We start from the raw sequence: 24,596 nt of genomic DNA on the forward strand, positions 1-24,596 counted from the left end.
GTATTATTCCTCAAGTGTGTCACCAACCTGCTGTTGAAAATAGGTTTCTCCTTGCCAAGTGGCGCCCCAACTCGTCTAAACTAGTGAGCCAGCAAGCAACGAGGTCATCCTCCCTCCACTTTGCCATTACTGGGATTACACATGTGCATCACAATGTCCAGCATTTTTGTGGGTATTGGGGATAGAACTCAGCTCCTCACACTTGCAAGGAAAGTGAATTACTGACTTGGCTATTTCCCCAACATACTACTGAAATTAAAGGAAATGGTTGGAGCTCGGTCCTAACATATATGCACACAGTCACACACACATACACTGCAGTTCATTACACTCTATTTTCATCTCTTTCAGAAATCTCCTTATTGATATCCATAGTGGCTGTACACGTTTGTACACGTTTGAACTCCTACCAGCAATGGGAAAGGGCTCCTCTTTCCCCACAGCCTTGCCAGCATTGCCATCCTGACTGAAGTGAGATGAAGTCTTAGAGTCATTTTGATTTGCATTTCTCTGATGACTAAAGATGTTGAACATCTCCTTAAGTGTGTTATGGCCATTTACATTTCTTCCTTTGAGATTTCTCGTACAATTCTCTACCCTGTTGTTTGATTCTTCATCTTTTAGCTGTTTTTCTTTTTTTTTTTTTTTAGTTATTTGCAGATTTTCTATATAATAGATCTTTGGCAGAGGTGTAGCTGATGAAAATTATCTCCCATTCTGTAGGATGTCTATTGACTCTGAATTATTTGCTTTTCTTTACAGTAGCTTTTTAGTTTCATGAGGTTTTGTTGGTTGAGTGTTGATCTAATTTCCCTTGCTACTGGGGTCTTATTCATGAAGTCTTTACCTATGCCTATAGTATGGCATGCTCTCCCTACATTTTCTTCTAGTTGTTTATGTCATATGTTGAGGTCCTTAATCCATTTGGAGTTGAGTTTTCTGCAGGGTGAGAGCAGTGGATCTAATTTTGCTCTTCAACATCTAGTTACACAATTACTCCAGCATCATTTGTTGAAGATACTGTCTTTTCTCCAGTATTGTTTTTTAATCTTATTTTGCTTTTTGGCCCCTTCGTCAAAGATGAGGTAGTTGTATTTGCTTGGATAAAACATGGGTAATCTGTTTTATTTACTATGGCTTTGTAATAGACCTTGAAATAAGATATGGCAATATCTCTAAACATATTTTTGAGGACATTTTGGCTATCTGAGGTTTTAAGTTTTTTCCATATTAATTTTGAGACTACTTAGCTCTCATAGTGGCTCAAAAGACCTACAGGAGCCACTGGAGGAAAATACAGAAAAACAGCATGAATAAGCAGGAGACCCTGCAGACTACAAAAATCAACCAGCTAGAAAAGAATTGCACACATGTGCAATAATGACACACAGCCTCTATCGGTAACAAACTGTCCTCTGATTGAATATGAGGCTCACTCAGTGGGAGAGAACCCATATCTGATACTGTAAACCAAGTTAGAATCCCATGGTCAGGAAACTGAGACATCAGAGAGAAGCTCATGTACTATCTTGAGAAGAAGAGTGGGCTTGTAAACCAAAAGTATGTCAAATAACTTTGCATACCTTCTTTAACCAAACTGCTCTCACTCTGTGTTGGAGAATCTGTTTTATTTTATATATGGTAGAGAAAACAGAGGAAGGCCAAGATCCATCAATAAGACAAGATATATGACTGCACATCATGAGACTTGCCACCTTGGCACATCAGCCAGCACCTAGGAGAAAGTTTAGAGGAAGCAGCCATGTGAATACTTCTCTTATTGCTAGATTGACAACCAGCTCTAGGATGATGGCAACAGACATGGTGATCAATGGAAATCTATCAAAGCAGAAGTCCAGAGACTACAAGAATCTCAACACTAAATCAGAAAGGCAACGGGCTTGCCATGGCTCAGGGAACAGAAGAGGGGACATATAGTTGTAAGAGCCACAGAGTGGGTAGGAATACCCTGCGACATGGTCCCCACACTGCTCCATAGGGTTTAACTTAGGCCTTCATGACCACACAGTAAATACCACAGCCCAACTAAGGAGGATCCATAGGATAACAGGAGTCAAGGTGAGGGGATAAAAGAGTATAACCTGCTATAATACATCTATGTATCTATATAGACAAAATATATATAGTATAATATATATGTATATATATAGAAACATATATACATACATGTAAGGCAATGTTGACTCATGCATTCAGTCCAGACTTCAAAGTACTTTTGATATGATTTATAGCAATACTCTTTTACATTGTATAAGTATATCTTAAATACTTATTAAAATTCCACACATTTCTTTACACAGTTTCTGAGTTGACAATTAAATTTTTCATCCTAAAGTCAGGCATGATGGCATAAACCTTTAATAACAGCAACCAGGAGGCTGAGGTAGGAGGATCACCATGAGTTCAAGGCCAGATTGAGACTACATAGTGAATTCCAAGTCATCCTGGGCTAGAGTGAGACCCTACCTCAAAAACCAAGCAAAAATTAAGAAAACTTGTTTTTTATCATAAAACAACCCTCAAATTATGTTATGGGGGACATAAATTCAAGCTATCACAATATCTATGTATATTTATACCATATATGGTATGATTTACATTAAATTAATAATTTGCTTGTCTCTTAGGCAACCAGTTTTTATAATATGCTTATTATTTGTGTTATAATAACAACTGGTCCAACCTTTTGACATTGTGACATAACACTATCATTTACAAATGTCATATCTATATTTGAAAGTATGCAGCCTGCATGATCCAGGTTGGATGTGCCTAAAAAGTATATCCATGAAAGTCAGAGTTGTTTAGAAGGAGCAGTGACATGCCAAATTATTACTAAATAAGCCTCACACAACCTGGTCATATTACCTTAGTTGTAAAGCTCAGTGGTCTATAATTCATGGAGAAATTTTGTGTTTGTATAAAGGCTGATGACATAAGAAGTCTAGCATGCACGTGCTCAGGCTTGTAGCCTATTTCTGGACCTAAATTCATAGGCCCACCGAGGAGGGACCCCAGGGTAAGGTGAGCCAGGGCAAGGGGACAAAAGAGTATAACCTCTTATAATATACATAAAATATATATTTTTTAAATTTTTATTTATTTATTTATTTATTTATTTGAGAGAGACAGACACAGATTTTTTGAATAATCAAGGCCTCAACTAACAAATGAAAGGCCCACTATTATTGAAATAGCTTAGGTAGTTTTTTGTTTATTTGTTTTTTTGTTTCCTCTACACATGGTATCGCTGTATCATTATGGTTCAAATAATGTAAAATGTCACCACACTTGCTACATAGTCCATTACTTTGTTTCTGGGACATAAAACCTTATTTATAGCCCATTGATAAGCATGCTCTTTTTAAATTTTATTTTTTTTAATTTTATTTATTTATTTGAGAGTGACAGACAGAGAGAGAAAGAGGCAGATTGAGAGAGAGAATGGGCACGCCAGGGCCTCCAGCCATGGCAAACAAACTCCAGATGCGTGTGCCCCCTTGTGCATCTGGCTAACGTGGGTCCTGGGGAATCGAGCCTTGAACCAGGGTCCTTAGGTTTCACAGGCAAGCGCTTAACCACTAAGCCATCTCTCCAGCCCAAGCATGCTCTTTTTAATTGTAGCCCTAGAATCTAGTCAGTTATAGAGATTTGTCACTACAAACGTGAATTGCTTAACAAGAAAGAAATATAGGAGGTTTAAAATATTTCTTCTGTACCTAATTCCCCATGCTTTTAGTTCTCCAGAATGAATCATGAGCTAGAATACAACTGACTTTCCATGAGGAATGGGACGTTCTTAGTGTAGAAGTCTCTGGAAACATCCTTAGGTGTGTGAACTGAGCCCATGTATCTAACTAGTACCTATGAAATGGAAAGTCATTTCATTATTTTATTTGCTCTTTGGCATAACCATCAAAGGAAGGAATATTAAAGTTGGAACCAAATAAACTAGAACACATTGTCTTCTAGAATAAAAATACATCTCTTCATTTTTATTCTATATTTAAATATTTCCTACCCGTTAATATACATTATATATATTTAAATATTTCATATTTGTTTTATATATTCAATCATTTTCACATAATAATTTAGTTTATACAAGTCGATATTAGGAAGGCCAAGATAGGGTTGGAGAGATGGTTTAGCAGTTAAGGCGCTTGCCTGTGAAGCCTAAGGACCCATGTTCAACTGTCCAGATCCCACCTTAGCCAGATGCACAATGGTGAGGCAAGCACAAGGTTACACATGCCCACTAGGTGGTTGAGGCTCTAGCATGCCAATTCTTTCTCTCTCTCTCTCTGAAAATAAAATAAAAGGCCAAGACAAAGAAAGACTTTTGTTCTGAAAAATGAATAGTAATATAAAACACAATATTTGAAAACAACATCAGACATATGTAACTATCAGATTCCCACACTAAAATAAAAGTTGCAAAACACAAAGTCTGGTTTTATAATTGGAGAATTAACAAAAATCTAAGCTACTTTTCTAATATTTAAAATTTTTGCTGTTCATTTTATTTATTTGAGAGTGACAGAGAGAGAAAGAGGCAGATAGAAAGAGAGAGAATGGGCGTGCCAGGGCCTCCAGCTACTGAAAACGAACTCCAGACGCGTGCGCCCCCTTGTGCATCTGGCTAACATGGGTCCTGGGTAATAGAGCCTCGAACCGGTGTCCTTAGGCTTCACAGGCAAGCGCTTAACCTCTAAGACATTTCTCCGGCCCTCTCTAATATTTTCAAAACTGCAGAATTCTTGTTATCAAGTGTTGAAAGTTTGTATGTCTCTTTTCTTTCTGTTTATTCTTTTATAAGTATTTTTATTTATTTATTGGAGAGAAAGGGAAAGAGGGAGGCAGAGAGAGACAGACCAAGAGGGAGAGAGAGACAGGGCACACCAGAACCTCTAGCCACTGCAAACAAACTCCACATGCATGTGCCACCTTGTGCATCCGGCTTATGTAGGTACTGGGGAACCTAACCTGGTCCTTAGGCTACACAGGCAAGTGCCTTAACCATGAAGCAATTTCTCAAGCCCTGTTTCTTCTTGTTGTTGTTGTGTGTGTGTGTTTGCATGCATGTGTGTGTTATGTGTGTTGTGTGCATCCTTTGGTGCTCCTGGTGCTCACCTGCTTGGGTGAGGACAGCTTTCCTGTGGCAGTCTGGGTGGAATGGTGGTTATATAGCTGCATCCCTCTTCTATGTGTTCTTGTTTGAGATGGACACTTAATTGATGCCAGAACTTGCAGAGTTGTGTGTGTGTGTGTGTGTGTGTGTGTGTGTGTGTGTGTGTGTGATAGAGAGAGAGAGAGAGAGAGAGAGCTCCAGCACTTCCTGGGTCTCTGATCCTTTATGACACTGAGGTTACAGATGTACATGATCATGCGCAGCTGTTATATGGGTCCTAGAGATTCAAACTTGTGCAGACATGGGGCCCCGTATTTCTCCTGCATAAATAGGAGCACTTAACTGCTGAACCATTTCCCAGGAACTTTCTTATCATTATTAAATAGATATATCTTTGGCATATATTTTTAATCTTTTTTGTTTTTTTTAGTTTTTCGAGGTAAGTTCTCACTCTAGCCCAGGCTGACCTGGAATTCACTATGGAGTCTCAGGGTGGCCTGAAACTCACAGAAATCCTCCTACCTCTGCCTCCCAAGTGCTGAGATTAAAGGCATGTGCCACCACGTCCAGCTTAAACTTATTTTTTTATTGACAACTTCTATAATTACAGACAATAACCTGAGGTAATTACCCCTACACTTGCCCCTTCACAACAGCACTCTCCATCATATCCCAAACTTGTCTCAATCAGTCTCTTATTTTGATGTCATTATCTTTTCCTCTTATCATGAGGGTCTTGTGTAGGTAATGTCAGGCACTGTGAGGTCATGGATATCCAGGCTGTTTTGTGTCTGGAAGAGTGCATTATAAAGAGTCCTAACCTTGTTTTGTCTCTTACTTTCTTTCCACCACACCTTCTGCAATGGACCCTGAACCTCGGAAAGTGTGATAGAGATGTTTCAGTGCTGAGCACTCCTCTGTCACTTCTCGGCACTGTGGTGCCTTTTGAGTCATCCCAGTGGTCACACCATCTGAAAACAGAAGCTTCTCTTACCAAAAGTGAAAACAGCATTAAAAATAGGTATGGACATTTAGAGAAGTGCTTACTGGGCAGGTTGGTAAGCATAATGTATGCATTTAGCCAGACACCAGCAGGTGTTACACCCCGAGGGCTCATGACTTCCCCTGTCATAGGTTTTCAGTATCAGGCATGTATTTCCTCCCGGGAGCAGGCCTCCAGTCCAATTACTCCAATTAGAGAGCCGTTAGTTTCCCCAACAACAGACATGCCACTATGGCATCCCTTGGCCCATTTGGCCTGGCTGGCCAGACTTAATGCTTGAAGTGTCCACTGCTATTGATCTCCACTGATAACTTCTCTCTCACACATGAAGCTGCATGCATCATAGCTTTTCCCAGCTTTATGTCAGCTGGTCTACAGGGAGGAGGTTTTCAGCTCAGCTCCAGCAGGTTTTCTCAATGGCTTTGCAGCACAAGCATGTGGAGTCTTCAACAATAGGGTCTATTCCTGGTAGGAAACCAAGAGCCTCAGCAAATGGCCAGGCATATTTTTTAATACTTTATTTTATTTGTTTATTTACTTTAGAGAGATGGGAGAGAGAGGGAGAGAGAGAGTGGGCACACCTGGGCCTCCAGCCACTGCATATGAACTCCAGACGCATGAGCCACCTTGTGTATCTGGCTCATGTAGGCACTGGAGTATCCAACGTGGGTCCTTAGACTTCGCAGGCAAGGGCCTTAACCACTGAGCAATCTCTCCAGCCCCTCTTAAGCATACTTTTAAGACAACAATCTTCCTACATAGCCCAGGCTAGCTTTTAACTTACTGCCCCAGTTCCTCAGGCTCTGAGTGTTAGAATTACGGGGTGTGCAACCACACATAGGTTGGACAATCACAACCAGTCTGGGAAGGGGAGAGACAGACTTATACTTCTGTTCAGAAGAGACAAAAGTAAGAAAGAAAGAAAGTTGGGTCACATGGTTAACCTCCTTTATACAAATCAGATATTTAATTAGGGTGAACCTTGTTATCAGAATCAGATGTGTAAGAAGAGAACTCACTGGCTTGTGGAATTAAAGGGCTTACCCAGGAGGTGCCAAGATCTCATTAATTTGTGGATTCAATGGGCTGACCAGAAAGACTGAGATAAGGAGGAAGCAAGAAGATCCTGTGAGGAAGTATTGCTGGTAGCCAGCTTGGATGAGGCAGGATCAGACATAAGTTCTTGTTTTGCCTCGGTGAGCAGAATGGCATGTCCTTGTTCCCTCTTTGGGCTCTGTCCGTGACTAACTGCCCATATGTTGCTATCTCAATCCTGCTTCTCCTTCACTATTGAAACGGAAATAACTTCTTACACATATCCAAAGTTGTTTTAAGTGTTTTTTTTTTTGTTTTGTTTTATCACATTCATGTATCATATTTTTTAAATTTCAAAAAGATCAGAAGGAGGTATACATAATCATGTCAAAAGACAAACCCCAAACTATATATTTAACATTCATTAATGAACAAAAGTAATATATGAGCACCCAATCTATGAAAATCAGGATACGTTATCACCATAAGCAGTCAAAGATAATTGACGTGGAAATGAGGACAGCTATGAGGATCCTAGAATAAATCCTTATCTGGAATGATTTTTAATGAGGGTTCTCAAGTCCTGGCCACAAGCTCCCAAATGAAAATTATTTTGAACATTTCTCAAAAGCTCCTGGCTTATGTTTGTGATACTGACTGATAGAGCACACTGGAATAACAAAACTCTACTGGAAGGCAGTAAAGTAAAAAAAAAAAAAAAAAAAAAAAAAAAAAAAAGGCGGGCGGGGAGGTACATTTACGAATTAAAAGCAGAAACCCATATATTTAAAACAAATCAAAAACTTCACTTGGTCTTTACCAGGATGCTAATCTTTCCATGATGGCTCACAGTATGATACAAAATAAGCTAAGAGAAATATTTTATTAAAAATTAATTGTAGTGATCTAGTCACACATTAATTGGAGACCGTCTCTTTGTGGCTTCCTTTCTCAGAAATGATTCTGTGGTCTTTAAACTGTTTTCAGTAGTGGTTTTTTGTTTTGTTTTGTTTTGTTTTCAGTTTCTTTGTGCCACATTTTTCCTTTGCATCCTTCATATTGAATTTTGCTAATTTATTTTCCTACTTTATCCTATGGAAGCATTAGAAAATGTACACAAACACGATGCTCAAACAATGATAAATATGCATGATGAAGTTTTATCTGCTGTGCTTGGAACTAGTTTCCAATAACTAAAGCTCAGGCCCAAGTTAAACTGGTATCAATACGTAAGTAAGCAATGTTTCTAACCACTTTTTATCTGAGACTCAAACACAACTCTTATAGCCAGCCAAATTCTTCTCATGACTTGCAAATGTTACCTAATTTGCTTCTTGGAATTGTAAACGTCACAGATTAATTTCTCATGGAAGATAGGGAGGCAGGCTATTCAAACATGTTCTATGATATATCAGAGATTAGGAGATGGTGTACTATCTAGCCTGGACTGGTCTTGCGAACATGTGCAGTAAAACAAATGATGTCCTCCCTGTGACCTTGGTGGGAGAATCTCCTATCTACCATCTTATACCTATGCAAGATTAGACCTGCATATGATGAAAATTAGATGCCTCATGAGAAAGATGTGTAATAGAGAAAAGCTTACATAACCCAAGCCTTCAAATCAAATCAGAGAACTATCCAAGTCCTCCTTCTCATATCCCCACCAGAAGGAAGCTGTAGGCAATACCCCACTGCTCTTGGGAACTCCACTTCAAGAAGTCCACTGCCACTTTTGCTAGTGTATCCAAATCTTATACTTTGTGTTTACCTTCTAATAAAATTCCTTGCTGCTTAATTGTGTGCAACCTTTTCAGTTCTTTGAATAAGATGCCAAGAACTTGGAAATACCCAGACTGAGACAAGTAGTAACAATACAATGATATAGAAAAGAGTAGGAGAAACAGAAATTTTGATTTAACCTTTTATTTTAAATGCAATTTCCACTAAATGAAAATAGAAAAGAAACTAAAGAGGCTGAAGTAGATTAATCATAACCTATGGGATCAGCATGATTTATGTAAAGCTTTCAGGATGTTTGTTTACATTAGTTTTGGGGTTGTCTTTTTTTTTTTTTTTTTTGCCTTTTAGCCATTATGTATACTCTCTGAAGTTTTTCAGTGTGATCTTATCATATGAGATTTCTTGTATGCTGATGCAGAGCATGTATCACCTGTAGGACGACGTAGAATCGCAAGTCAGGAAATAAGCAATCAGCACGTAAGTCAGCAGGTACAGCACATGTGTCTACCATCATCTTTGTTATTTTGTCCCTTTGTGACAATGGCCTGTGTTCATATCATGCCACTCACTGGGCTGTTGAGCATCCAACTGTGAAGCAGGCAGAGGCTTTGGGGTCACTTGCAATGAGGAAAGACAATTGATGGTGAGGAATGAGACAGGTAGACTCTTGTACATCAAGTGATCAGATTTGTGATTTAGAACTAAATTCGTAAACATCTAGAAGCTTCTCAAAGTCATTGTTGAAATGAAGTCCAGTAATGCACAGTGGTTCCAGAGGGGTATGTTAATGTAAACAACAGAAGGGAACAAATAGAACTGTTTGTAAAATGTGTATAATTATGACCCATTGGTTTCATGTAGCATTTAACGTTTTTTTTTTTTAAACAACACTGTAAAGATTGATTCTTTCATAGATGATTAGAAGAATCTCAATTGACTTATACTTTCAAATTTTATAACACATGCCCCAAAGCACAAAGAAATAGTTTGTGTTTGGTACCACATCTTTATAAAGCTGAGAAGTTGGAAGTCTAACATTAAAGTTTTGTGTTAATTCTAAGAGAATAATTATCCAGTAATTATATAGAAGAAAACTTTCATGCTAAAATTGACATGTCATTTTAGAGATGAGAAAAAGGACTACCAAAAAAGATAAAACAATTTGACTGAAGTCATATATTTAGATTAAAATACTATGGCTTTGATTTCTAAGCATAATTTAATTAAATTTATTACTATCTCTCTAATTTTTATTCAACAAACTGAACACCAGAAGTTTCTTTACCTTTAGCCTTGAATGACTCACTGTTCATAACTATTTTCCATTCATATAAACAGTCTGACCATGAAGAAGCATGGGCCAAGTGTGGTGGTGCATGCCCTTAATCCCAGCCCTTGGGAGGCAGAGGTAGGAGGATCTCAGTGAGTTTCAGGCCACCCTGAAACTCCATAATAAAGTCCAGGACAGCCTGGACTAGAGTGAAACCCTACATAAAAAAAAAGAAAAAAGCATGGTAGCAGGGACATGAATCACTAATGACATGAGGACGCTTTTGAATGTAAGAACAGATTTGCACACATAGAGGCATAAAGATAGAAACTTTCTTTCAACTCGATAACAGAATAATCCTGGCCTGGAGAGATGGCTGAGCAGTTAAGGCAGTGGCCTGCAAAGCCAACAGACCCAGGTTTGATCCCCAGGACCCATGTAAGCTAGATGCACAAGGTGTACATGCACCTGGAGTTCGTTTGCAGAGGCTGAAGTCCCTGGCACACCCATTCACTCTCTCTTTCTATGTGCTTCTTTCTCTCTTTTCCTCTTTCTCGCAAATACATCAAAAAATACGAATAAATGAAAATAAGTATGGTGCAATAAAAATCTGGGTTCTCACAGACACACCTCTCCAAAATATCACACTTATTTCCCTCCAAAGACTATTAACAAAACTAATGTTTGTCTGAACTTTGAGCACAGGCTCATTAGACTGGACTACATGATGAGCCATTGCCTTCCATTCTCTTGCCATTAATGAATCCCCACTTCCATTTCCACACAGCGTTTCATCTGCTGTCTCCAAAAGGTGGCTGAGCAATGGTGAACTGCTTAGCTACCTAAAGGGAAAAAAAAATCAACTTATTATATAAAGAGAATCTACTTGTGGAAGTTAGAAGAGCTTTTTCTGAGTAAACATTGCTGGAGAAATGAGACCTGGATAATCCTGCGTTTGTCCAAGTGGATGCTACCTTATCTGTAAGCAATGTCACTACTTTAGGTGTTATCATAATGAAACACACACAAACACATATATTAGAGCAAGATGGAGAGAGAGAGAGAGAGAGAGAGAGAGAGAGAGAGAGAGAGAGAGAGAAGATATATGTGTGTGTGTATATGTATTAGAGAGTAATATGTATTAGAGAGAAAGAGAGAGAGAGAGGTCAACTTTCTTCTTTGAACAATGGGTAGTACATGTTTATTAGACTTTAAGCAAGGATTGTCTCTTAAAAGTTTCCTAATTTGACTTCTGGTTAAGATGGCGGTGTAGTTACCACACCAAAGCAGCCTAGGGGGGAAAAAGACCAAAAAAACTCAGCAAAATACACACTTTTACTAAAAAGTGAGGTGTATAGGAAATTGAGGCGGCAGCGGAGAAGTGGAAGAGTTCCAGAGCATCCAGAGCCTGCACAGGCAGGAACAGCGGCTCTGGGGCGGCTCGGCCACCCGCCGCAGCCGCGGAGCGGCAGAAGCCGCCGGACTCTCAGCTCGAGCCGCAGGACAAGCCAGGTGCGGGATTTTCCCCTCACACCGCGCTCTCCGCAACTTGGGAAACGTGAGGGGAGAGCGGCAGCGAGCAACGGAGGGAAGAGCAGACCGCGAGGTAGAAGCACACGTGGAGAAGCGGTACAACCAGAGCAGCCACGGCTCCCTCCCCTCCCCCGCCACCTGAACCCAGCTCCAGCGAACACAGCAGCGGCCCGGGACCGGCCACGCCAACTTGGGCTGACGGCGGGACCCAAGCAGGAGCAGAATTCGGCAGCAACTTCAGCGGCTCCAGCACCGGTACCAGTGGCCCCAGCAGCAGCGGACCCAGGAGCGGCAGCGGCGGCAGATCCTGCAGCAACGGCTTCGGGGTGAGCAGCGGCGGTGGACACGGCAACGGCAGCTTCAGCAGCGGTGGTGGCTCCGGGGGTGGCAGCTACAACAGCAGCAGAGGCGGCAGCAGCGGCTCAGTTTGCCCCGTAGGAAAAGCAAGTGCCCAGCTCCAGAAATCAGAACAGCAGCCCGACGACCCAGGCAGCAACTTGACTGAGACCACAATCTCCCAAGGTAACTGGGATTGCACCAGGGAAGGATCTCACTTGGTCACAAGCTGACTCGGATACCTCAACAGACCAGAAATCTAAACCTCTTTATTGATAGAGGATCTGGTCATTATAATAACTACTCTTGCATACATACTCGGGGCTGTTTTTGATTGAATGTCTACAGTGTTTAGTTAAATTTTAGAATCTACCAGTATTTTATTCCACTCAGCCAGCTTGAATACTCCTATAGCAGGGAAACTCAACCCCTAAGAACATCTTTGGAGATACTCTGAGAGTCTTAAGAGCCACACCTAATACCTTAAGGTCCTACCCTGAAAATATATTACATCAAATCAATTGATACAGCTAAGAATACACAGCTAGCTAGAAGATCCAAGCATTAACTTAATCCAGGATGCAAAAATATATACATTATAACACAAGAAACACTAAAAAGCAAGACGATATAAATCCACCTAAAAGTATTAATGCATCAGAAATGTCTTCCAGTGAGAAAGAGTTAGAGGAAATGCCTGAGAAAGAGTTCAAAAGAATAATTATAAATATGTTCAAAGAGGTCAAAGAACACATGAAAACAATCAAAGAAGAAATCAAAGAGGAAATCAAAGAGGAAATCAAAGGAATCAAAGAAGAGGCAGGACACCAATTTAATGAAATAAAGAAGGCAATACAAGACATAAATAGAGAAATAGAAATAATAAAGAAAAACCAGTCAGAATTACTAGCAATGAAGAACACAGTTAATGAAATAAGAAACTCTGTAGAAAATCTCACCAGTAGGATGGATGAGGGAGAGGACAGAATATCTAAGCTAGAAGATCAGGTGGCAGACCTAATGCAGTCCAACAAAGAGAAAGACAAACTTATAGAAAAGTATGAGTGGGAATTTCAAGATATTCGGGACACTATGAAAAGATCCAATATAAGAATTCAGGGCATAGTAGAAGGAGAAGAACTCCACTCCAGAGGCATAGTAGGCATCTTCAACAAAATCATAGAGGAAAAATTTCCCCAAATTGGAAAAGAGGTGCCAATACAGATACAGGAAGCCTTTAGAACCCCAGCCAGACAAAACCCAGAAAGAACCTCTCCTCGCCACATTATAATCAAACTTCCAAACACACAAACCAAAGAAAAAATATTGAAAGCAGTTAGAGAGAAAACTCAAGTTACCTACAAAAGCAAGCCCATCAGGATTACAGCAGATTATTCAACACAAACTTTTAAAGCCAGAAGGGCTTGGAGTGATATATTCCAAGTTCTGAAAGATAACAACTGTCAACCAAGGTTACTTTATCCTGCAAAGTTATCCATCCAAATAGATGGAGAAATAAAGACATTCCATGACAAAAGCAGGTTAAAGGAGTATCTGAAGACAAAACCAGCTCTACAGAAAATACTTGATAGAATCCTCCATGCTGAACAAAAGGAAAAGCACACATATAAGGAACCTAGAAAAAACCAGCTATACTCAAATACCAGTTAACAGAAGAGAGCACAGGTAGAACAAGTAACACACACACACACACACACAAATGGCAAACATAAATACACACCTTTCAATAATATCTCTTAATATCAACGGTCTCAATGCCCCAACGAAAAGACATAGATTTGCAGACTGGGTTAAAAAGCAGGATCGTACAATTTGTTGTCTCCAAGAAACTCACCTTTCTACAAAGGATAGACATTATCTTAGGGTGAAAGGTTGGAAGACGGTGTTTCAAGCAAATGGGCCTAGAAAACAAGCAGGGGTTGCTACCCTAATATCAGACAGGGTGGACTTTATTCCGAAGTTAGTCAAAAAAGATAAGGAAGGTCACTTTATATTGATTAAGGGCACACTCCAACAGGAGGACATTACAATCCTAAACATATATGCACCTAACATGGGGGCTCCCAAATTCGTCAAACAAACACTATTAGAACTAAGGTCACAGATAACACCAAACACAGTGGTGGTGGGTGACTTTAACACCCCACTCTCATCAATTGACAGGTCATCCAGGGAAAGAATAAACAGAGAGGCATCTGGACTAAATGAGGTCATAGAAGGAATGGACCTAACAGATATATACAGGACATTTCATCCAAAGGCTGCAGAATATACATTCTTTTCAGCAGCACATGGAACATTCTCTAAAATAGACCATATATTAGGACACAAAGCAAATCTTAACAAATTCAGGAAAATTGAAATAATTCCTTGCATTCTATCTGACCACAATGGAATTAAACTACAAATCAGTAGCAAGAAAGGCTATAGAGCATACACAAAATCATGGAAACTAAACAATACACTACTAAATGATGAGTGGGTCAATGAAGAAATCAAAAAGGAAATCAAAAAATTTATAGAGTCAAATGATAATGAGAACACAACATACCAAAATCTCTGGGACACAATGAAGGCAGTTCTAAGAGGTAAATTTATAGCCTTAAGTGCCTATATTAAGAAATTAGAAAGGTCGCAAGTAAACGACCTAATGCTTCGCCTTAAAGCCTTGGAAAAAGAAGAACAAGGCAAACCAAAAAGTAGTAGACGGGAAGAAATAATAAAGATTAGGGCAGAAATTAATGAAATAGAAACAAAAAGAACAATCCAAAGAATTAATGAAACAAAGAGTTGGTTCTTTGAAAGGATAAACAAGATTGATAAACCCTTAGCAAATCTGACCAAAAGAAAGAGAGAAGAGACACAAATTAATAAAATCAGAGATGAACAAGGTAACATCACAACAGATTCCAGAGAAATTCAAAAAATTATAGGGACATACTATAAAAGCATATACTCCACAAAGTATGAAAATCTGAAAGAAATGGATGATTTCCTTGATCTATATGACCTACCTAAATTAAATCAAAATGAGATTAATCACTTAAATAGACCTATAACAAACATGGAGATCCGAGCAGTTATCAATAATCTCCCAACTAAAAAAAGCCCAGGCCCGGATGGATTCACTGCTGAATTTTACCAGACTTTTAAGGAAGAGCTAACACCATTGCTTCTTAAGCTTTTCCAGGAAATAGAAAAAGAAGGAATCCTACCAAACTCCTTCTATGAGGCCAGCATCACCCTGATACCAAAACCAGGCAAAGATAAAAAGAAAAAAAAAAGAAAATTACAGACCAATCTCCCTCATGAACATAGATGCAAAAATTCTCAACAAAATATTGGCAAACAGAATACAAGAGTATATCAAAAAGATCATTCACCCTGACCAAGTAGGCTATATCCCAGAGATGCAGGGATGGTTCAACATACACAAATCTATAAATGTAATACATTACATAAATGGGTTGAAGGACAAAAATCACATGATCATCTCATTAGATGCAGAGAAAGCATTTGACAAAATCCAACATCCCTTCATGATAAAAGTCCTACAGAGACTGGGAATAGAAGGAACATATCTCAATATAATAAAGGCTATTTATGACAAGCCTACAGCCAACATATTACTAAATGGGGAAAAACTGGAAGCTTTTCCACTAAAATCAGGAACAAGACAAGGGTGTCCACTGTCTCCACTTCTATTTAATATAGTTTTGGAAGTCTTAGCCATAGCAATAAGGCAAGAGACACACATAAAAGGGATACAAATTGGAAAGGAAGAAATCAAGTTATCATTATTTGCAGATGACATGATTCTATACATAAAGGACCCTAAAGACTCTACTAGCAAGCTGTTAGAGCTGATCAAAACCTACAGCAATGTAGCAGGATACAGAATAAATACACAGAAATCAGTAGCCTTTGTATATGCTAACAACAAACACACAGAGGATGAAATCAGAGAATCACTCCCATTCACAATTGCATCAAAAAAAAATAAAATACCTTGGAATAAACCTAACCAAGGAAGTAAAGAATCTATACAATGAGAACTTTAAAACACTCAAGCGAGAAATTGCAGAAGACACTAGAAAGTGGAGAAACATCCCTTGTTCCTGGCTTGGAAGAATCAATATCGTGAAAATGGCAATCTTACCTAAAGCAATCTACACATTTAATGCAATCCCTATCAAAATTCCAAAAAAAAATTCCAAAGGCTTTCTTCATGGAAATAGACAAAACAATCCAAAAATTCATTTGGAATCATAAAAAACCTCGAATATCTAAAATAATACTGAGCAACATAAAAGAGGCTGGTGGTATCACCATACCTGATTTTAACCTATACTACAGAGCCATAGTAACAAAAACAGCATGGTACTGGCACAAAAACAGACATGTAGATCAGTGGAACAGAATAGAGGACCCAGATGTAAGCCCAAGTAGCTATAGCCACCTGATATTCGATAAAAATGCCAAAAATACTCATTGGAGAAGAGACAGCCTCTTCAGCAAATGGTGTTTTGAAAACTGGATAAATATCTGTAGAAGGATGAAAATAGATTCTTCTCTCTCGCCATGCACAAGAATTAAGTCCAAATGGATTAAAGACCTTAACATCAGACCGGAAACTTTGAAACTGCTAGAGGAAAAAGTAGGGGAAACCCTTCAACATATTGGTCTTGGCAAAGACTTTCTGAATACAACCCCAATTGCTCAGGCAATAAAACCACAGATTAACCACTGGGACCTAATGAAATTACAAAGATTTTGCACCGCAAAGGACACAGTGAAAAAAGCAAAGAGGCAACCTACAGAATGGGAAAAAATCTTCGCCAGCTATATATCTGATAGAGGATTAATATCTAGGATATACAAAGAACTCAAAAAGTTAACTAATAAGGAATCAAACAAGCCAATCAAAAAATGGGCTAAGGAGCTAAATAGAGAGTTCTCAAAGGAAGAAATACGAATGGCATATAAGCACCTAAAAAAATGTTCTACGTCACTAGTCATCAGGGAAATGCAGATTAAAACTACATTGAGATTCCATCTCACTCCTGTCAGATTGGCCACCATCATGAAAACAAATGATCATAAATGTTGGCGGGGATGTGGAAAAAAAGGAACCCTTCTGCACTGCTGGTGGTAATGCAATCTGGTCCAGCCATTGTGGAAAACAGTGTGGAGGTTCCTAAAGCAGCTAGAGATTGATGTACCATATGACCCAGCTATAGCACTCCTAGGCATATATCCAAAGGACTCATCTCATTTCCTTAGAAGTACGTGCTCAACCATGTTTATTGCTGCTCAATTTATAATAGCTGGGAAATGGAACCAGCCTAGATGTCCCTCAACAGATGAGTGGATAATGAAGATGTGGTACATTTATACAATGGAGTTCTACTCAGTGGTAAAGAAAAATGAAGTTATGAAATTTGCAGAAAAATGGATGGACCTGGAAAGTATTATACTAAGTCAGGTAACCCAGGCCCAGAAAGCCAAGCGCCACATGTTCTCCCTCATATGGGGATCCTAGCTACAGATGACTGGGCTTCTGTGTGAGAATGAAAATACTTAGTAGCAGAGGCCAGTAAGTTGAAAAGGAGACATAAAGGGTGGAGAAAGGAAGGGAGGAGGATACTTAATAGGTTGATATTGTATATATGTAATTACAATGATTGTAACGGGGAGGTAATATGATTGAGAATGGAATTTCAAAGGGGAAAGTGTGGGGGTGGGGAGGGAGGGAATTACCATGGGATATATTTTATAATCATGGAAAATGTTAATAAAAATTAAAAAAAAAAAAGTTTCCTAATTTATATTTTGTTACTCAAAAGTTTGGGTCACACGAATGTCATTACATATATAAAAGCAGGCATACATACATATCTTCGCCATATATCCTGGACAGAAGAAATCCAATTTTTCTGAGAAAGTAATACCTTCATGAATTATAGTTTATAGCAAAAATTCTTTAAGCTCCACTCCCTTCCACTGTGATAACCAGATAGACATTACTTGCATATTTAAATGAGGAAGCAATATTCAACATAGTTATTGCATTAAATACCATGTTACCACTCATTCCAAGTTCTCTAACTTTTTCCTTTCTCTGTTTCCCAATACCCTAATCATTTTTCTTTTAGGGGAAGGTCATTCATATGTGATGATGGGCAATGATGGACAATGTAGGGCAGTTACTTTTGTGTTTATATTGAACAATTAGATTGAGACTACTCTTTGTCTAACAGATATTCAGACCCTGTGCTTAATTATGCAGGTAAAGGTTATTTATTTTTTTCTTAGTGTATCTAAATATTTCCAGATCCAAATTCTTAATAGTTACTTCTGGGATATAACTTAAACATGTTATCCCCATGTATTTGATCACATTAAAATTTTATGTCAACCAGTCTCACAGAAAATTTAACTTTGTATAATCTAGATGTAGATAGAGCTAATTGCCCAAGAGACTGGTACTCAATCTACAGACACCTCAGTGATCACACTTCTATTAATTGTGTGGACCCCAAAGTCACATTGTCCACAGAGCTTATTCAGAAAGACCTAGAGTTTATAGGACTGATCATACATAAAATTACCAAGCAGGATGTTCTGAGGGATAAACATTACTTTCTAGTAGCAGAACTAGGGTCAAAGATTTCCCTAGACAAATTGAGGTATTTCCGCTCAGAATGTCATATTTTTGGGAAGGTTCTCTTCACCCTTGTAATTGGAGCAATTGTTTTGACTGCTCCTTTTCCCTAGAGTCTCAAAACATCCTACTTAAACTTTAAGCACAAAGGGAAACTCTTATCTCTCTGTCCAAAATGATATTTTTGTTTGTCTCTCCTCAGCTGACATTTACTTCAAGAACTGTGTTTTTTTTTTTAAAGATTTAAAAGATGAGCATGACCTAAACATCTGCATTTAACTTATAACATATAAATACTGTTAAGGAAAAACTTAGTTTTAAAGATTTACAAAAACAAATTAAATATTGACTATATTTTAACCAGACAGTATTGCTATCTAGAAATATGTTTGAAATTTAAAAGAAGCACAGTTAAACATTTAAAAATATACACTCAGCAATGTGGCAATGTTCAGAATCTGTTCTACATTAGAAAATCTTGCTTATTATTGTGTTATGCTCTTACAGTTTGGTTATGTCAAGAGACAAACTTGGACAAGCTCGTCTGCTGGTCCCACATTGCAAACTTGTGCCTTTCTCTGGTGGAAATGCACACATGCTTTTCTTGCTCAGTAACTTGGTATCATTAAATGCATGGTCATGGGGAAAAATGTCATGAAAAGCCATAAGAGGTCAAATAGGAAAAAAGGATCAAGACTTCCAGTGGAGGTCACATAGCCATAAGAAAGTCAAACCATCCATGAATGTGTGATGTCGAGAACATGTGATATTGGGAACGGAGAGCATAACCTATGCCTGGGCAGGGCTGTTGTGTAGCAAGTTCCTTCCAATAGAAACATTCCCTCCTGGAGAAGGAGGGACGCTCCTGAGACGCAGGAGTTTAACAAGTCCTGGAAAACTGAGACTTATAAGATCATGTGAGTTTACAATCTGTTTGAAAGAAGAAACTGACCAGCCAAGCTGCCTGCCAGTACTGCAGTGAGCTCAAGAGATGCAGCTTCCTGAGTCATCACCTTTGCTCAGAGTGGGATTTTTGATGGAGCAGCTGCCTTTGAGTAAGAAACCCCTCACTGGGCTGGAGAGATGTCTTAGTGGTTAAGCGCTTGCCTGTGAAACCTAAGGACTCCGGTTCGAGGCTCCATTCCCCAGGATGCACGTTAGCCAGATGCCCAGAGGGGCACACACATCTGGAGTTCGTCTGCAGTGGCTGAAGGCCCTGGTGTGCCCATTCTCTCTCTCTTTCTTTCAAATAAATAAATATAAATAAATCAAAAAAATTTTTAAAGAAACCTCTCACTCACAGTCCTTTAAGCAACCTGTGTAAACTCTCTGGTTCACTAAGCTAGACTTGGGTAGAATCATTGATGCTTTAATCCATTGTTGGTGCACTACCTGGTGGTGACTGGCATGTGTTCATGTCTCCATAGGAAAAGTCAGTACAAGGAGAGTCATGGGATGCATAGGATGGAAGTGGTTTGCAAGGCTCCAGGACAAGCCTGTTTTCTTGTCTTAAGAACACATATTGATCAAAAATCTTGGCTTTTATATATGACCCCAAATTTAATCATCCTAATCACTATGCAGTTTGATGAATTTTTATCATACTTTCCTTGTGGATCTTCAAATTTTCCAGGATGAAAATTATTATACCCTGAGGGACAAGGGAGAGCTTGTAGAAATGATTGGGTATGGTGGTAACAGGCATACTGCCGACTTTCCTCCCGACTGAAGCAGCATTAACTTAGGTCACACTCGATTTGAAATAAACAGCACACAGGTGTATAGAGAGTCAAAGACAGAAGGAAAAAAATAAGGAAATTTCTTCTCTTTGTGTTCTCAGAGGGGAAAAAAAAAGGTCAAAGTGGTCACTTGAGACCAGGAGCTTTTGTGATTTTTCTGTCTGATTAAACTTAAAGTGGTGTGTCACTGGGCCAAGGAGCTTAAGGGCAAATGAGAAATTCACTGTGCATTGTTACCGAGCAGAGCCAAATCCCATCTCTAGGAAAGTGGTTGGAAACTTGCTAATGTAAGAAGCTTGGTCAGCTGCAAATATCTCCTACAACACAAGCTAAACTCTTTTTAAACTGGCAAAGGCGTGACAGTTTTCAATTACATTTCTCTATATAAATCACACTAAAGTGATAGAGTAAAATAGTAGAAATAAACACAGTGAGAACCAACTGCACTAGCAATGGTCTTAGGGCTCCTGATCATGTAAACACGGGGAGCAGAGTTCATTCTTTGACTTCTTGCTACCATTCTGTAGGGCTACTTGTTCATCTACAAAGAAAATGATAATTAATGGAAGAAACGGTGATGGGAAGAGGAAAACAGATGGAAGAGAAAGTAAAACAGAGGATAGTTCTCCTGCACTATGACCTCTTTTCGTACCCTTGCTGAAACTATGAATCCCAGGAAACTTCGATCACCTTCCATTGAGTGAACATCTGATCTTTTCTTTGTTGGGTCTTTACTCAATTCGCTGCCTTGTTCTAAGACACTATTTTTGTTCGCATGGAGAGCCCACGTTTCTCCTTGATGCCCTCTCTTGTGCTGGAGAAACCTCCCCTGATCCACCACAAGCATGACTTACAGATCATTAACTGCATCAGGCAAGGAGGAACATTGGAACGTATGTTACTTATCGGTTTGATTTCCTACCTTAGTCATTCGTGTGCAGGGTTATCCTGTCTAATTGGAAGCACCTAGCACTCACAGTGCTTAAGGATTCTCTTCTTAGGATCATCATTATTACCTATGGGGAAAGAAACAACAAAAGGGCTATACCAGCGTCAGAGCAAACCTGTCCCTGAAAACAAAAAAGTAGGCTGGGGCGTCCATATATACTTCTATAAACAAGTTTTTGTCAGAAATGAGGGAGGTGAACATAGGTGAAGTAAAAGAAATGTACTCAGGAATATAATCTGCAGAAGTTTTCAATAACCAGATGCATGAGCTGAGGAAAGAAGATATTACTTCTGACCCACAGAGCTCTGAAGCCAATCGAACCCCTTCATTCCCTTTGCCAAGATGCAGAGCATGTGACAGATGGTAAGTTCCCCCACACTATGATACCCCCATATCTCACTCACTGCCCTGAGCTCAAACTCAACACTAAACTTAGAAAGGTTAGAACTACTAACCTGTTCTGATTTCATTGATGTACAAAACCATCTAGAAATGGGAATCTTCAGGATAAAGAACATGAAAATTATCAAAGATTTTCTCAAAAAAAAAATCACACGTTCCCCTCAAAATTAAAATGAAGCCTTTAAAAGATGTCATTCTTAGGCAGTGGTGTCCTCTTGCTTCAAGGTTTACACACTGGGGCATCAGGGCATGCATCCAAGGAAGAAAGAGAGGCTGACATATCTCATACCTATCACATTTCAGGCATAGTTACATACTTTTAAAAATGTTAGAAGTTCTCAGGATTATTTGGTTACAAGGGAATTCCTAGTTCCCTTATTACATAGGCACAGGTAATGCCTTAAACATAGACTGGTAAGACAAAACACCAGCATTCTCACGGCTGGCACTGTAGTACTATTATTTTTGCCCTCAACCATGAGTAATGATAGACGGTGAATTAGGATATGACTCTGGTTATTTCATCCTGAACAGAAAGGAATATAGCCTTCGAGTAAAATTAGTACATTTTTAAGTGCAGACAGGCAGTTCTTAGACAATGGATTGATAAGAGAAAAAAATTGGCAATAGGGTGGGTGGCAAATGTGTCATTAAATTCTGCAAGAGGGTGGAAAATTACTATGTCATTAGACTTTTAAATATAATCTCTACTTTGATGCAGACATAATATTCTGAACAAAAGAGCATGTGTGTTTTCATTCTATGAAACATATGCACGTCATTTCTAGTAGTAGATGCAAAAAGCTCACATTGACGAATATCAGAGTCATAGCCTCCTAAAATCTGAAAACATGGAATCATCACGTGGCTCTTTGCCATCAGGTAACTTAGGAACTAATCTTGGATTGGAAAGCCTATTCTCTGGCCTTAGATATACCCTAATATCTACACTGGATCCCATAGGGATAAGCACTTATACAGTGAAATTAAAGTGTGATCACAGTGTTCAGTGTTCCTCAAGCCCTTCCTTTAAAGCTTCCAAAAGATTAATCTCTATGTTTAAATCCCATGCCTAATTAAGAGTTTGGAAAGGTGGGGTATAAAAAAAAATCTTCAGAGTTGTGTCTGGAGTTTGATTTGTGAGCCTCATCTCTAAATAAAAGCTATAGAGCCATCTGCCCCTTGACAGTTATATATCGCCATCAATCTTGAAATTCTCCTCTAAAATAGTTAGGCCTAAATTGATGTTCATTAAAATATAAATCTCTATATCTACATATGTCATCTGACCTTACTTTCCAAGGTCAGTTCCTATTTTACTAGCATGTGTCTATATCATATTCCTACACTCAATATCAGTATTATAGAATTTCAGAGCTGCCACTTGGTGATTTTTCTAAGTTGCTACAGTTAAATTTCTCTGTTAAATTGATACTCGTTTGTTTTTTCTACTGGTGAATGGGCCATTTAAGACTAAATGCTGCATGAATGCCTGAATTTGAGAGTACACGTAAGAGGGCCTAAATCACCTAAATATGACACTGTGCAGTTAACCAGTGCGCCATGCGTCTGCTCCTACGCAGATGGATGGGACCGGATGCCCATCAGCCACAGGCTACTGAGTGCATTTGACTGCAGAGCATAACGTGTCTTTATATAAGGTGTGTGCTATTCATGAACGGGATCCTCTCACACTCGGACAACCTGGCTTTCATCATTCATTCTTTCAGCTTCCCAGCAGGGCTTAGCTTTTGCTTCCTTACAGAGATGGAGGTCAGGGGTGATTGCATATTTCTGTACATTCAACTACATTTGCCCACCAATGATTTGACATCTCTAGTTACAGTTTGTCTTTACCCAAACGACTCTTTCAGCCTTTGTTCCTCCACTTTATCCATATAAACTTTGTGTATCATAGGGGGAAAACTCTAGTCCTTTCTAATTCTCTAGCATGCTTACCCACAAGCATCTCTCTGTTCTGAACACTGAGCAGTCTTTGCAGCTACCAAGCACTAAAACAGGAGTGTAGGGAAGGTCACATAGTGCCTGGGTCACAAAGGAGTGTGGATTATGGGAAAAGGAAGATAGAAAGCCAGAGAGCACAAGGAGAAAAAGGGGTTCCATGTGGGAGGGGACACATTAGAGCAAGGTATAATAGCACATATGTATGGAAATGCCATAATAAAAACCACTACTCTTTATGCTAACTTTAAAAAGTAATACTCAGGAGGCAGAGGAAGCAGGATAGCCATGAGTTCAAGGCCACCCAGTGACTACATAGTAAATTCCAAGTCAGCCTGGGCCACAGTGAGACCCTACCTCGAAAAACCAAAATGATAATAATAATAATATAAGGCTGGAGAAATGGCTTAGCAGTTAAGGCACTAGCCTGCAAATCCAAACAACCCAGGTTTGAATCCCCAGGACACACATGCCAGATGCACCAGGTAGCACATATGTCAGGAGTTCGTTTACAGCAGCTAGAGTCCCTAACATGCTCTCTCTCTCTCTCTCTCTCTTTCCCTCCCTCAAGTAAATAATTAAAATAAAATTTTATATATATATATATACATGTATGTATGTATGTATTTAAGGCTGGGCATGGTGGCTCATGTTTTTATTCCTAGCACTTGAGAGGCAGAGATAGGAGGATAGCCATGAGTTCACGGCCAATCTGAAACTACAAGCGAATTCCAATTCAGCCAGGGCTAGAGAAAGACCCTACCACAGGAAAAAAAAAATATTAAAA

Source organism: Jaculus jaculus, chromosome 18 (genome assembly GCF_020740685.1).
Source record: "Jaculus jaculus isolate mJacJac1 chromosome 18, mJacJac1.mat.Y.cur, whole genome shotgun sequence".
NCBI lineage: Eukaryota > Metazoa > Chordata > Mammalia > Rodentia > Dipodidae > Jaculus > Jaculus jaculus.